The 17,350-nt window shown below is 37.3% G+C and overlaps 1 non-coding gene across 1 annotated transcript; it reads right to left on the bottom strand.

The window, feature by feature from the left end:
- Positions 1-15,911: 15,911 nt before the first annotated feature.
- LOC138375217 (U1 spliceosomal RNA) lies at positions 15,912-16,071 on the bottom strand. The gene has a single exon (XR_011231467.1). It is a non-coding gene; the product is annotated as a U1 spliceosomal RNA (small nuclear RNA).
- Between the last annotated feature and the right edge of the window lie 1,279 nt (positions 16,072-17,350).

Raw genomic sequence — 17,350 nt, 5'->3', positions numbered from 1 at the left:
GTGAGTCTAGTGGTCCTTCTATCAGCTAGTTACATTTAAATTTTTTGAGTACAATCTCAAGTGAGCCCTCAGCATTGGTCTGCTGTTGAATTACATTTTCCTATTCAATTTACTGTTGTGTTCTGAAATGACTATTTCATACAAATCCTTATTCCTTAATCCTTCAGCACTGCCTGCTTCTCTCCACTCCTTCTTATGTTGCTGAGAAAATAGAAGATAGAGGAGACCCATGTCATCTTCACACCATCAATCCTGCCAGCCTGCTGCTTTTATACCCACATGCTCTGCTGCCTTCCTGTTGCAAGCAATGAACTCTTCCTATTCCTGCTTAAAGCCCAAATCTGCCCTCATATGCAAGAATTGTGCTCCTTGATTTATCATTTATTCTTTCTTGCCTTTTCAGTTTCTCCATCCCATGGGATCTTTCCCATCAATACATAACATACTGAAGTACCTTCATAGTAGAAGACATGTTCTCATGGCCGCTTCAGCTACTGTGGTGTTTCTCTGCTTCCTGAAAGAATTCTTCCCTGAATTATTACTACTTCTCTCCGACCTCCTCCAGTCCAGTTGGCAACTCATTCCCTTGAGACCCGGCTTTCTTCTGCCACCATCCCTGCAAATCACTCTTGTCAAAGTTACCCACAACCTCCCCTTTGCCAAATCCAGCCACAGTTCTCTCCAATCCTCCTAACATCCTGGCCATATTTGACACGGTGACCACACCATTCTTCATGGAACATTTTCTTCATTTTTCCTCTTAGACATGATATCCTTTATGTTTTATCTCCTGCCACACCATTTACTCTTTCTCAGGCCCCTTTGCTGCTTCCTCCTCATCTGCTCAACCTATAGCTACTGGACTTCTCAAGGGCCCAGTTGTTAGCCCATCTGTTTTTAACAAAGCAACCAGACAAAGCTTTAAAAAATAAATCAAATGTCTCTCCCTTGCTTAAAACCCCTTAAATTCCATAACACTTGGAATGAAATCCAAGCCCTTTATTTAGAACTACAAGGCCTTACATAAACTAGCCCTTCTAGGTTACTCTTTCACCCCTCCCCCCCAACCACCCATCTTCTTGTTCTTCCTTGAATACTCTTAGTTTACTCCTGCAATGGGGTCTTTGTTTCTCCTTCCTGACATGTTCGTCACCTAGACCTTCTCACAAGTTTCCTTCTCTCATCATCCAAGTTTCTCCTCAAATACTCTCCTCCTCACAGAAGCCTTCCCTGACTCTTTTATCTAAATTGGTATCCTCCCTTCTCCCATCCCTCTCTGTTCCCTTTGTGCTTTGCCCTATTCACAGAACATATCTCTTCTGACATTGTATATTTATTTATTTGCTGTTCATGAGAGGTAATATGATAGGGTGATTAAACACATAGACTCTGAATCCCACAGTCCCGGATACAGCCCCTTGCTAGCTCTCTGACCTTGCACAAGTTACTTAACTTCTCTTTTCCTCAATATCTTAATCCTTAAAATGCGGGTATTGTTTAATACTTACAGGTTGTTATAAAGTAAAAGGAGTTAAAATATGTAACATGGTTACAATAAACAATTCACTTGGTGAATGTTATATAAATGATAGGTATTATCATTATTATTTTTTATTATTGTTTGAAACTTGCATGGAAAAATAAGCTTCGAGAGGATGACTGCTTTGTCATTCTTGTGCACCATTGTTTTTCTAACCACTGAAGCAGTGCTTGGTTCATTGCATAACTCTCAATGTCCACTTTTTGAATGACCAAATGAATGACTTGCCACTAATTGGATTTACATCTCAACATATTTTCAAATTGCACTCATGGCCTGAAAACAAGATAGCTTTGAGAACAGCCTGTACTAGTCACAAAGGTTAGTCTGTCAAGAACAAGAGTGACTTGCAATTCTCGTAAAATAAAACATCCACATCTGTTCTCACTCTCAGTAGTGTTTTAGTGACCTTCCAATTAGGTTGGTTTGTGTTAAGACCTTTTCACTCATATGGACATCGTGGAGAGAACAGGAAGGTAGGGAGTGAGTGAACTGAACTAGGAGACAACAGTGGTGAGTTAAAAGGACTAGATTTGTTCATCCAAGCAAGAAGAGAGCAGAAAAATAAATGAATGGTAGAGTTAGAATTGGAGTTTGAATGTTTAGCTTTATCTCCTTGTTTTTATAGTCATTTTAAAATTCTTTGGAAAATTGTTTCTTAGTATTTCCTATTGGGAATTGAAGTTTCGTTTTTACCTAGCTGCTCAGATTCACCTGGGTCAGTAAGTTACCCTCAAGATGAAGACATGGTCTCCTTAGAGAGAGCTTTGGCATGCCTGAGATTTTTAGAATATCCAATAAAGTTATTAAAATGCAACCAAATATAATATAGAAAAGCATTCCTATAAGAGAAATATTCACAGGTTGTTATTGATGAGATGTTATGTATGGAGTCCAGAGATCACTGTAGTCCTCTCAAAAATGTGTACTAGATTATTCATTTATATTTTAGTAGACTAAAATAAATCAGTGGCTTCTTAATCACTCTCAAAGTTATAAAAGGTTTACCTTAGCTCTGTACTATAAATCATTTGGCCAACTATGAATGAATATAATGGATTTAATTTGACCAATCACCTTCACCCTTTCTCCATGGCATCCCAACTGAATCAGGGTGCTAAATCATGAACCCATTCTCAAAACTTGCTGTAGGACTTTAACACATCCATTTCATTGGCTGCCAAGCTTTCTAGACCTTCACAAAACTATAGAAAGTAATAGTGCAATGGACATTTGAAACTAACTTCCACATGTGCTACAACCTGAAATACGTTTAGAATGTTTTTCAAAAGGAGAAAGAATTTAAAAGTGTGTTCTCACTGGTCTTACTTTGGAATTTTTGCTTAATTATTAAAAATAATTTAACCTGAATTACTGAGAATAGTTAGATAGCATGTGAAGGTTTTCATATTTTTTTTTTGCCTTTGGGATTTTTTATTTATTTTTTTATATATTTTCTGCTTCTCAATCTAGTCTTTTTTTTTAATTTCAGCTTATTATTGGGGTACAAAAGTTCAGATTACATACGTTGCCCATGTACCATCTATCCCCCCAAGTCAGAGCTCCGAGCGTGTCCATTCCCCAGACAGTGCACACTGCACTCATCATGTAGGTATACACCCATCCCCTCATCCCACCCCCCTCCTCCAGGAGTCAGCACCTTCAAGCGTGACCATTCCCCAGACAGTGTGCAATGCACTCATCATGTAGGCATACACCCATCCCCTCCCCCCACCCCACATCTCAGTCTGATATCCAATTGGTATCATTCCCAAATGTGCATTTAGGTGATGATCAGGGAAACCAATTTTCTGGTGAGTACATGTGATGCATGTTTTTCCATTCTTGGGATACTTAACACACCTCTGGCTAGACTAACCAAGAGCAGAAAAGAAAAATCTCTAATAACCTCCATTAGGAACATGAAAGGGGAAATCACAACTGATGCCACAGAGATACACGATATCATCTATGAACTCTACAAGAATCTTTATGCACACAAACTGGAAAATGTGGAGGAAATGGACAAATTTTTAGAAACACATAGCCTTCCCAGGCTCAACCAGGAAGAAATAGAATTTCTGAATAGACCAATATCAAGAACTGAAATCGAAACAGCAATAAAAAACCTTCCCAAAAAGAAAAGCCCTGGTCCAGATGGGTTCACACCGAATTTTACTACACATACAAAGAAGAACGGGTGCCCATCCTACATAAACTATTCTCCAATATTGAGAAGGATGGAATTCTCCCCAACACGTTCTACCAAGCCAACAAAACATTGATACCAAAACCAGGAAAGGATGCACCAAAAAAAGAGAACAACAGACCAATTTCTCTTATGAATATAGATGCAAAAATTCTCAATAAAATCCTAGCAAATCCATTCCAAGTGCTTATCAAAAAAATAATCCACCACGACCAAGTGGGCTTCATCCCAGAGATGCAGGGGTGGTTCAACATACGTAAATCTATAAATGTAATTCACCACATAAATAGAAGCAAAAACAAAAACCATATGATACTCTCAATAGATGCAGAAAAAGCATTTGACAAAATTCAACACCCTTTTATGATAACAACGCTTAACAAAATAGGCATAGATGGAACCTACCTAAAAATGATACAAGCCATATATGACAAACCCACAGCCAACATCATACTGAATGGGAAAAATTGAAAGCATTCCCACTTAGAACTGGAACAAGACAAGGCTGCCCACTGTCCCCATTACTTTTCTACATAGTATTGGAAGTCCTTGTGAGAGCTATCAGGCAAGAGAGCAGAATCAAGGGAGTCCAAATAGGGAAAGAAGAGATCAAACTCTCACTCTTTGCTGATGATATGATGTTATATCTGGAAAACCCCAAGGATTCAACTAAGAGACTCCCAGAATTGACTAATGAATACAGTAAAGTCTCAGGTTATAAAATCAATACACACAAATCAGAGGCATTCATATATGCCAATAACAGTCAATTGGAGAACCGAATTAAAGACTCAATACCCTTTAAAATAGCAACGAAGAAAATAAAATATCTAGGAATATATTTAACTAAAGAGGTAAAGGACCTCTATATGGAGAACTATGAAACACTGAGGAAGGAAATACTAGAACATGTAAATAGGTAGAAAACCATACCATGCTCGTGGATCAGAAGAATCAACATTGTTAAAATGTCTATACTACCCAAAGTTATCTACAGATTCAATGCAATCCCTATTAAATTACCAACATCATTTTTCACAGATATAGAAAAAATAATTATAAACTTTGTATGGAATCAGAGAAGACCCCGTAGAGCAAAAGCAATTTTAAGCAATAAAAACAAAATGGGAGGTATTAATTTGCCAGACTTCAAACTATCCTACAAGGCTGTGTTTCTTAAAACTGCCTGATATTGGCACACGTGCAGGGACATAGATCAGTGGAACAGAACAGAAAATCCAAATATAAGACCATCCTCATATAGCTATCTAATCTTTGACAAAGCAGACAAACACATACTCTGGGGAAAAGATTCCTTATTTAATAAATGGTGCTGGGAAAACTGGATAGCCACATGTAGAAGACTGAAACAGGACCCACAGCTTTCACCTCTCACAAAAATCAAATCACGGTGGATAACAGACTTAAACTTTAAGGTCAGAAACTATCAGAATTCTAGAAGAAAACGTAGGAAAGACTCTTACAGACATTAGCCTAGGCAAAGAATTGATGAGGAAGACCCCTAAGGCAATCACAGCAACAACAAAAATAAATGAATGGGACCTGATCAAATTAAAAAGCTTCTGCACAGCCAAAGAAACAGTCACAAGAGTAAACAGACAACCCACAGAATGGGAAAAAATTTTCGCATACTACACATCAGATAAATTACTGATAACAAGAATCTATTTAGAACTCAGGAAAATCAGTAAGAAAAAATCGAACAACCCTATCAAAAAGTGGGCAAAGGGCATGAATAGAAATTTTTCAAAAGAAGATATAAAAATGGCTAACAAGCATATGAAAAAATGTTCAACATCTCTAATCATCAGGGAAATGCAAATCAAAAGCACAATGAGATACCACTTAACTCCAGTGAGAATGGCCTTTATCAAAAAGTCCCCAAACAATACATGTTGGCGTGGATGCAGAGAGACAGGAACACTCATACACTGCTGGTGGGACTGTAAACTAGTGCAACCCCTGTGGAAAACAATATGGAGATACCTTAAACAGATTCAAGTAGACCTACCATTCGATCCAGCAATCCCATTATTGGGCATCTACCCAGAAGAACAAAAGTCATTCTATAAAAAAGACACCTGCACCCGAATGTTTACAGCAGCACAATTCACAATTGCAAAGATGTGGAAACAACTCAAATACCCATCAATTAATGAATGGATTAGCAAAATGTGGTATATGTATACCATGGAATATTACTCAGCTATAAGAAATAACGGCGATATGGCATCTCTTTGCTTCTCCTGGAGAGAGTTGGAACCCATTCTATTAAGTGAAGTATCCCAAGAATGGAAAAATAAGCACACATGTACTCACCAGCAAACTGGTTTCCCTGATCATCACCTAAGTGCACATTTGGGAATAACACCAATTGGGTATCGGACAGAGGTGGGGGCTGGGGGGAAGGGATTGGTGTATACCTACTTGATGAGTGCCATGCACACAGGCTGGGGAATGGACATGCTTGAAGTTCTGACTGTGGGGGATAGGGGTGGGGGAAGGGGATGGGTGGATACCTATGTGATGGGTGCGTTGTGCACTGTCTAGGGAATGGACACGCTTGAAGCTCAGACTCGGGGGGATGGGAGGGCATGGGCAATATATATAACCTGAACTTTTGTATCCCCATAATGAGCTGAAAATAATAAATAAATAAACAAAAGAAAATATAGAATATTTTTGTGACAAAGATTAGTCAACACTTTATCAAAATACAAAAAGCATGAACCATAAAAAAAGAAAACAAATTGATAAACTGGACCTCATCAAAATCAAAAACTCTTGGACAAATACTTTAAGAAACTGAAAAGATAACCTCAGACTGCGAGAAATTATTTGCAAAATATATATGTGATAAGTGTTGAAATATATATATATATATATATATATATAAAACAACTTTTACAATTCAATGATAAAAACAAGTCAACACATGATGGGCAAGAGATTTGAAGAGACACTGAAGAAGAGGTATGGATAGCACGAAAGCACATGAAAAGATGCTCAACCTCAGTAGTCACTAAGGAGGTGCAAATATAAACCATAATGATATATCAAGACATATCTACTAAAATGGATAAAATTACACAACAAAAACAATATCAACAACTGACAACAGTGAATGCTGGCAAAGGTTTGGAACATCTGGAACTCTCATACATTGTTGGTGGGAATGTGCAAAGGATTAGACCCTTTGGAAAATAGTTTGGAACATACACTTACCACACTGGTAGGTATTTATGTCAAGGAAATGACAACACAGACCTGTATACAAATGTTCATAGGAGCTTTATCTAGAATAGCCAAAAAGATAGAAAAATTCACATGCCCTTGGGCATTGGAAGGGATAAGCAAATTAGAGGCTCTGCATACAATGGAAAACAATTCAGCTATAAAAATGAATGGATTATGGAGACATGCAACAACATAGATGAATCTGAAAAGCATTATGCTAAGTGAAAGAAGCCAGACACATACTGCAGGATTCCATTTATAGGATATTCATAAAAAGGCAGAACTTAAAGGAAAGAAAACAGATCAGTATGGCCAGGGCATGAGGATAGGCGAGGAGACTGACTACAGCCGAGTACCAGGGAATTTTCAGGTGACAAATTTATTCCATATCTTGATTTTGATGGTGGTGACACAATTGTTCATATTTGTCAAAACTTGACCTGTATACCTAAACATGAGTTTTATAATGTGCAAATTATATCTCAGTAAATCGGTCTATAAAAAATTTCAATGCCAAAAAGGAGTATTTGGAGCTAGGGAGTTTCAGAGTAGCTATAAAATGGTACTTGTCCTTCTGAAGTTTTATTAACATAGGCGTATTCTCCAAAAAGTCTGACATTCCTGACCAAATATAAATCTTAAACATTCCTAAACAAATATAATCTCTATGTGTATATTTTATTTAAAAATAAGCACCTTTCTTTTATTTTTTTTTATTTTTTTTTTTATTTCATCTTATTGTTATGGGGGATGCAGAATTGCAGGTTACATACGTTGCCCATGTACCGCCTTTCCCCCCAAGTCAGAGCTCCAGGCGTGTCTGTTCCCCAGATAGTGCGCGTTGCACCCATCATGTAGGTATATATCCCTCCCTTCCCCAGCCCCCCTTCCCGAGTCAGCACCTTCAAGCGTTACCATTCCCCAAACGGTGCACAATGCACTGATTGTGTAGGCATACACCCATCCCCTCCCCCACCCCCCACCTCAGTCTGGTATCCGATTGGTGTCGTTCCCAGATGTGTATTTAGGTGATGATCAGGGAAACCAATTTTCTGGTGAGTACATGTGATGCTTGTTTTTCCATTCTTGGGATACTTCACTTAATATAATGGGTTCCAACTCTCTCCAGGAGAACCATAGAGATGTCGTATCTTCATTATTTCTTATAGCTGAGTAATATTCCATGGTATACATAGTGCTGACAGTTATAAAAGAAAGGTACTTATTTTTAGTACCTTTCTTTTATAACTGTCAGCACTATCATTAGCACATGACTCTTAAACATCCTTCTACCTCTATCATTCATCGTTTTGATAAACTAAGCACAAAGTACTTCTTTTCAAGTGAAACACCCCTCTCCCAGGTGAACATTTTCCATAAATGTTTTAGCTCTAGATTGTTAGTTACAGCATTAATATTTTAAAGTTAGGTAATTCAAATCCAATTCTTTAATTAATTTATTGACCTCTTCCAATTTACATTAACAAAAACTCCACTTTTTAGCATTTCCTATGTGCTATGCATTTTGTTTCCTCTTCTGAGGCCTTGTCTACCTAAGGAACTACAACCAATCCTTCAAGACTGCTTGAGCAACCTTCCTCCCCAAAGGCTGCTGCTGTTGATTCACCAATCTCTCCCCTGCATTCCAGGGCACCTAATCCATTTCCAGGATACTGCCCCTCTGACGTTTATTTTTCCCTTCTACTAAAACAAGAACAGGATTCTAGCTTATATATCTTTATTCCCCCAACCTCTAGCAGACTGCCTAACAACTAAAAGGTTCTAACTACAAGTTTGCTTTGAAAATAAATCATTTTGAGTATCAGTTGTCATTTCACTGTATGGGAGATTTAGCTTCTGCAATAGATTGGTCTAAATGGATGATAGCCTGAGGAGAGACTTCAGAATAAAATGATATTTGAAGGGCAATATACTAACTCTTAATTTGATTTTACTTGCTTGTCATTTGTTTCTTTTTCATAATGGCATTGTGACATCCCAAAAGATCGACCAATGGAGTTTGCATCAGAAACATGCAGTACGAAAGCTGCAAAGGATTGTGCAGATCCACTATGTTATGAATCACATTTTGACTCTGTCTTGGCATCTTCCCTCCTAGATCTGACTTTTGCCCAGATCAGCAACCCAGAGCAGCTGCAGGTGTCCAGGTGCGCTTGGGTGTGATGACTGTACATGCTGATCCATAGGCTGCCTTCTTCCTGGACCAGGCTTCACCATCCCCTTAGACCAGGTGAACATGGTTCTCTGGATCAGGAGGAGTACAGTCCTGTTTGCACTGGGCCTGGGTACACAGCCTGGTGAGATGGGGATAGAGAAGATATCTGCTATTTTTTCTTGGTGCACGGGTGGGGAAGGACTGAAAGATTGCTTCTGGGTTGCTAGTTCAGATCCAATTACACTGCCCATGGTTAAATCTGGCAGACGTTGGCAGCCAAAGGGAATTCTGACCGGCTCATTAGTAGAGATTCCTATACACATTTCTGCATGTCCAGCTTATTAGCAAAGCAGTAAGTGCTTAACACCTATGTATCAGATAAATGAACAAACCTATTATGTGCCAAGCCTGTTCCAGGAACCACTTTTCCCATATGGTGTATTCATGTTTTTTTATAACATCTTTACTGAGATATTCATATACCATATAACTCATCCATTTAAAGTACACAATTCGATGTTTTTTTGTATATTTCATTATCAATTTTTAAAAATTGTGGTAAAATACATTTAATATAAAATTTGCCATTTTAACCATTTTTAAGTGTACAATTCAGTGGCATTAGTTGTATTCACAATGTTGTTCAATCATCATCACAATCTATTTCCAAAATTTTTCATCACTTCAAACAGAAACTCTACAACCATGAAGCAACAGCTTCCCATTTCTCCTTCCCCCAGCCACTGTTAACCTCTAATCTACCATCTATGTCTATGACTGCATATTCTAGGTACGTCCTATAAGTGAGCTCATATACTATTTGTCCTTTTTTGTGTCTTACTTATTTCACTTAGCATAATGTTTTGAAGGTTCATCTATGTTTGCAACATGTATCAGAACCTCATTGTTTTTTTATAGCTGAATAACAGGTCAAAATATAGAAGGTCAAACTGCATAGCTTATAGAAGACAGGTGTATACCTCCATGACATTGGGGCAAGCAAAGATTTCTTAACCAAGACATAAAAATTCTAGTCAAAAAGAAAGAAAAAATGTTAAAACTGAACGAGTTATGAAAGTCTGTTCTTTTTAAAAGACACCAAAACAAAAGAGTGAAAAAGCTGGATGCAGAGTAAGAGAAATTTAGCAACACATATAACCAATAATGTACCAGTATTCTGACAAACATATTTTTAACATCCTAAATTGGGGGTGGTGGGGAGAGGAGAAGATATACAGATACCCGAATATTAAAACAGACAAAAAACCCAAGTGTCCATCAACAGATGAATGGATAAGCCAAATGTGCAATATATAATATATACAATGAAATATGGTGTGGGTATTTTTGATACATTCTAAGTTAAGTTTTTCCAGTTTTTTGTTTGTTTGTTTGTTTCAAGTAGTTAATTGAACACTAACCTTAAAGTTCAGGTAGGTACTGACTTTTCCTATTCTAGTATAATTTAGACTTGTCGATGCCTCTATTTCCTATTCCCTCTTTTTTTGGTCATGTTTCATAGAATGTTTCCTAATTGAGACACCATCCCCTCTAGTCGAGGCTAAGCTTTCCTAAGGTAGGGGTGGGGACAGGAAAGGTTTTCCATGACATTTTATGTGGAACTGTGGTATAAGAGCTAACACATCTGCTGACTCCATGCCCAATGGTTCCTAGTGTTTCAGTCTGTCACATGAAAACAAATAACTTCAATCAGCATTCCAGTTACAACCCTGGGCCAATCCTTCCTGGGACATTTCTCATCCTTGTTCTTGGCCACAGAAAAGCCAATCTCCTCCATCTGTTCTTTTCAGTCTCTCATATGACCTGGCTCTGTGTATTCTTCTTTCCTGACTTTACCTAATGAAAAGATTTTTCTGAACGCAAATAGAGTATGTGAGACTACGTAACTGATGTTATCAATCTGACTTGAAATGGACCACTTAAGGTTTGAATTAAATTATCAGAATCAATACACACAAATCAGAGGCATTCATATATGCCAATAACAGTCAATCAGAGAGTCAAATTAAAGACTCCTTACCCTTTAAAATAGCAACGAAGAAAATAAAATATCTAGGACTATATTTAACTAAAGATGTAAAGGACCTTGTAAAGGACTTCTATAGGGAGAATTATGAAACACTGAGGAAGGAAATAGCAGAACATGTAAATAGGTGGAAAGCCATACCATGCTCGTGGATCGGAAGAATCAACATTGTTAAAATGTCTATACTACCCAGAGTGATCTACAGATTCAATGCAATTCCTATTAAATTACCAACATCATTTTTCACAGATATAGAAAAAATAATTATAAACTTTGTATGGAATCAGAGAAGACCCCGTAGAGCAAAAGCAATTTTAAGCAATAAAAACAAAATGGGAAGTATTAATTTGCCAGACTTCAAACTATCCTACAAGGCTGTGTTTCTTAAAACTGGCTGATATTGGCACAAGTGCAGGGACACAGACCAGTGGAACAGAACAGAAACACAGAACAGAAAATCCAAATATAAAACCAGCCTTATATAGATATCTAATCTTTGACAAAGCAGACAAAAACATACTCTTGGGACAAGAATACCTATTCAATAAATGGTGCTGGGAAAATTGGATAGCCACATGTAGAAGACTGAAACAGGACGCACAGCTTTCACCTCTCACAAAAATCAAATCACGGTGGATAACAGACTTAAACCTTAGGTCGGAAACTGTTAGAATTCTAGAAGAAAACGTAGGAAAGACTCTTACAGACATTAGCCTAGGCAAAGAATTGATGAGGAAGACCCCTAAGGCAATCACAGCAACAACAAAAATAAATGAATGGGACCTGATCAAATTAGAAAGTTTCTGCACAGCCAAAGAAACAGTCACAAGAATAAACAGACAACCTACAGAATGGGAAAAAATTTTCACATACTACACATCAGATAAAGGACTGATAACAAGAATCTATTTAGAACTCAGGAAAATCAGTAAGAAAAAATCAAACAACCCTATCAAAGAGTGGGCAAAAGACATGAATAGAAATTTTTCAAAAGAAGATATAAAAATGGCTAACAAGCATATGAAAAAATGTTCAACATCTCTAATCATCAGGGAAACGCAAATCAAAAGCACAATGAGATACCACTTAACTCCAGTGAGAATGGCCTTCATCAAAAAGTTCCCAAACAATACATGTTGGTGTGGATGCGGAGAGACAGGAACACTCATACACTGTTGGTGGGACTGTAAACTAGTGCAACCCCTGTGGAAAACAATATGGAGATACCTTAAACAGATGCAAGTAGACCTACCATTCGATCCAGCAATCCCATTATTGGGCATCTACCCAAAGTAACAAAGGTCATTCTAGGACAAAGACACCTGTACCCAAATGTTTATAGCAGCACAATTCACAATCTCAAAGATATGGAAACAACCCAAATGCCCATCAATTCATGAATGGATTAGTAAATTGTGGTATATATATATACCATGGAGTATTACTCAGCTATAAGAAATAACAGAGATACGACATCTCTATGGTTCTCCTGGAGAGACTTGGAATCCATTATATTAAGTGAAGTATCCCAAGAATGGAAAAACAAGCATCACATGTACTCACCAGAAAATTGGTTTCCCTGATCATCACTTAAATGCACATTTGGGAATGATACCAATTGGATATCAGACTGAGATGGGGTGGGGGGAGGGGACGGGTGTATGCCTACATGAGGAGTGCAGTGTGCACTGTCTGGGGAATGGACACGCTTGGAGCTCTGACTTGGGGGGATAGGCGGTACATGGGCAACATATGTAATCTGAACTTTTGTACCCCCATAATAAGCTGAAATTAAAAAAAATAAATTATCTTTGTTAGGCTATAAAAATATCCAGGTGGCAGCTCAATACCTCAGAATATCTTAGAAATAATAACTGATATTAATTAAATATGCTTATCCACCCACTTAAATCTTCAATTTACTACAACACTAACCAATTGAGAATTGACACACAAAAAGAATAGATTATTATGTTCTTACAAACATCCTCTAAATGGCTGCAGTAAAAAAAAAAAAAGAAAGAAAGAAAAGAAAAGTAAATTCAAAGCTACTTCCTACTGACAAAGGGGCATGTTTGAAAATTCATGTTAAGGGGAGAAAACAAACATATCTTTAACAAGATTAATCACCATTATCCACAATGGATATGCTAATGAATTTACTTATTAGATATGCAACGTTCTGTAGAGATACAAACAGAGTATCTGTCAGTGCTATTAATTTTATTCTTTAGAAACTTTGTGAATGTCTATTTTCTCTAAACTACAACAAAATAAAATTAACAAACCCTCTAATTTTGAAGTTTTTGGGTTACATAAATACTTTGAGGAGCTTCCCCTGAGATCCAGCAAACTAGGGCAATTGTCCCAGGCTCCAAGCTTTGGAAAGGACAAACAGACATCCATTCAATTATGCTGCTAAATATTACAGAATGAGGACAGGCGTTTGAGGTAAGAAAGGTAGTTTTCTTCTAAAGCAAAAGATCTTGAGAACTTTCTACAAATATGCATACTCAGGCAATACACCATTATCATCAATATTAAGGTAAAACAGGAAACCTCTTGAAGAGTCCTTTATGGAAGAGTCCTTTAATGATTCATCTTCCCCTCTATGATGCTGTTGTAGATATGTGTGTGTGTGTGAGACAGAGAGAGAGAGAGAGAGAGAGAGAGAGGGAAGGGGGGGTAGGGAGAAAGGCAGGAAGAGAGAGAGAGAGAATACTTATTTTGAGAAACAAGCAGAGGGGGAAAGTAATGAGTCTGGGTTCTGTAATAATCAGACAAGTGATTCTGGGAACATCATTGAATCATAGACTCCTCATCCTAAAAATTAGAAAGTAACTTTTTAAAATATCACTAAATGCAACCCCATCAAAAATTCTGTTACCTCAAAGGCAGAGGAGGAGGAGAGTGGAGGACCAATGGAAGGAGGGAGAAGAATGAAGAAAGAAGCAGTCAACTTCAGAAAATGTGAGGAACTCATTCAGGTTTTATGGTAAGTAGCAGAGTCTGGATTTGGGGGTCCAACCCACTGAGCTTCAAAGGCTTCACTGTGAACCTACCCCACGCAGACCGTGACTCTGAGATCTTGCACATGAAGTCAGTGATCGAAGTACAAGGACATGCATAGGATCCAAAAATAGACCCTTTAGGGTCAATTTCACAATGTGTTCATAAGGTGGGAAAATAAAATAGTGTTGCCTTTACAGCGTGTCCTTTCCCACTGAGCTCAAACACTTCACAGACATCACCTAAACCTATGTTGGTGTGCTGGCTTTACTCATTAAATTACCAGGTGATGAATACCTTGACCGGGCTTACAAGGCAATCCAGTGGTGCTGATGAACATCCTGGATGAACTACACTTTCAAAGTAAAAGGGTAAAAATACAGTTACCTGAATTGTTCCAATCATTATGGATAAAATATCTGGTTGGTTAACTAAGATATTTTAATTTTTACTTGGAAAATTCGGTGTCCTATATAAAAATTGGCATGGACTGACAAGATATAAAGTTGCAAATATGTTTATTGTTGAAACATAAAGAAGCAGCAGCAACATGGCCTAGGAAAAATGGAGGAAAATGACCAAATTTTATAAAGCAATGCCATACTTTCCTCATCTTCAAGAGCTTTTGATATACTCTGATGGGAATTATAAGCCATGATTTGCTAAAAATCACTAAAAATCCTTTTTCTGGGGCTCTATAACAAAAACTTAAAAATGAATTTAGAAAACACCAAAAAACACAGTTGAATTAAGTTGGATGGAATGCTTTTTCATATATAGTCATAGAGGTTAGAAATGATGAGATACTTTAAGGGATAAAGAAGTGCTAACAATGTATTTCTTTCAGGGATCTATGGTGGGTCTGGTCTCATTACTGTAAAATCTGAGGAGTGAGAACTCAGTAAAGCTCCAAGCGAGACGATGTAACACTGTCATAGTAGCTTTCAGACAAGTAATAGAAATAACACTTTACACAGTAGGGAATAAATTCCCTGACCTAACACCCAGAGATAACCCAGTATAAGGAAAGTGTTAGGATAAATTAATACCTGTTATAATTTTAGGAGTTTATAAAAGAATCCTGAGGGTATTCTGAGCACCTTCATAAACATATTTTAGAAGGTAATGATAGAAAATCCCCTGGTGTCACTGTCTACAGCTCTGGCCTCGATCAGCATTACTGACTGAGCCCAGATAGTATTGACATAGTTCATATGAACAAATCACATGATCAAATCACACCTGCCCTTTGAGAATTAGCTCCAATATTATTCTTCCTTGAAGTCTTAAGGTAAAAGTACTTAGATGACCAAATTCCTGGAGAATTTGGTTTGTACATCTCCAAATATTTACTCTCCACCCTAAATCATATATTTCAATTCTTCCCATAGTAACTGTGGACCAAATATGGGCCAGCCATTGTGCTAGGTGCTGGTGGACACAGGTGAGGACAGTATGAAGATGACAGGTCTCAAGACTCTGAAGGAAAGCACTCTGTCATTCATTTAGTCTTCTCCCTAGATATGCTAAATATATACGTTATTTGTAAATGAAATACAATATATGTTTTCGTGTCAAGCTCCCATGATTATATACCTACTCTCAGTATCTGCATGTTTTTATTTATTTATGAATTATTATTATTATTATTACTTTTTTAAAATTTAAAACACAGGGGAAAGTTGGAACGCAGTTCCCACACTACCAAAAATTATGCAGTCGAGTTTTCCACGTTTGGGGACAGCAGAGGGGTCAGCACACCCAGAGTGCAATGGATAAGCCCTGCCCTGGGAAACCCTCGTGACCATGGCATCTTCCTGCCAGGTAAGTAGAGTATCCATGTAAATACTAAAGGAGCTATTTCCGTACGTGGACATTCTGGGGAGCGTGACATATTTTTTGAGGCAAGGTCAATCAAGACCTTGTGGTGTTTCTGAATTACACTTTGAAACTCATTTCTTTTCAAAGAGTAGATAACTGCTAACTCTTTATTAATGGATTGAATAACGATTCTGACCTTATTAAATAGTCATTTAAAAACGTATTGACTATTTTTTCTTGTTTCATATATATGAAGAAACAAGCAAAGGTACTTCAAATTTGAAAATCTTTCATTAGAATTCAATCATATTAAGCACATATGAACATATACACATACATTTAAAGTCTAGACAAAAAGTATCTCCAAATTTACCATAAAGAATCTCCTGATCTCCCTTTAGTAAGAGAACAAGACTGGAAGAAAACAATGAGGTTGGCCAAGTGCATTTGTTTCCTGTAGCAAGACAGGCTAATTCTAAAAATTATTAGATTCAAGTAGAAAAACAGAAATTTTAAGATATGTTGCAGGATAAATGGCCTCTGTTCATGCTTATGATCTAACTAGAACTAAATGAATTTCTAGGCTTGAATTTCCTGCAGACTCCTTTCTTTAATCAACTAAAAGACTTTGAATACATAGAGCAGTTATGCTCGTCTGGTATTTGCAGCAATGGCAGATAAGGAAAAGGTATTAAAGCTGAGTTAACTAAAATGCTTTTGCTTTATTTCTCTGGTTGTTTCATGGGAATAATGCTAATAAGATTGCAGGGGAGAGAGAATTATATGTGTGAAACTGCCATGAAAATTTCAGTTAAGTGAAAGAGAATAGCACGTTATCACTCACTTAAAATGTTAACGCATTAAAGAGTGAATTTCTTTCCTATGTAATTGTTTTTAACATATGAGATCAGAAAGCAGCTGGTTGGGCTGTATCACTTCTATATGTAGAAAACTGAAGGAATAACAAGAATGGCAACCCTGTACTGCCTTAAGTTATCTTGTTAAACCACACCCATACCCCATGTGGTGGAGATCAATGTCTACATTTCAAAAATTAAGTACAGAATCAGGATTGGCACCAAAATCTGTCGAGCTCCAGAGTTATTGTAACTAACCACCAAACTGCTTTGTTTCTTGACTACTTTGTGCAGGCAGTGGACACATGCTTAACCTCAAATGAGGAAATACATTTTCATTAAAACATAAAACAATAATGATTATTTTCTTCTTTTGCTGTGACTACCTTTCTTGCTGTAGCTTTTGTAATTTAGCTTTAAAAGAGATGTCTCA

This window comes from Eulemur rufifrons, chromosome 24 (genome assembly GCF_041146395.1).
Source record: "Eulemur rufifrons isolate Redbay chromosome 24, OSU_ERuf_1, whole genome shotgun sequence".
In the NCBI taxonomy this organism is placed as follows: domain Eukaryota; kingdom Metazoa; phylum Chordata; class Mammalia; order Primates; family Lemuridae; genus Eulemur; species Eulemur rufifrons.
This window is presented reverse-complemented; position numbering and strand designations above follow the sequence as displayed.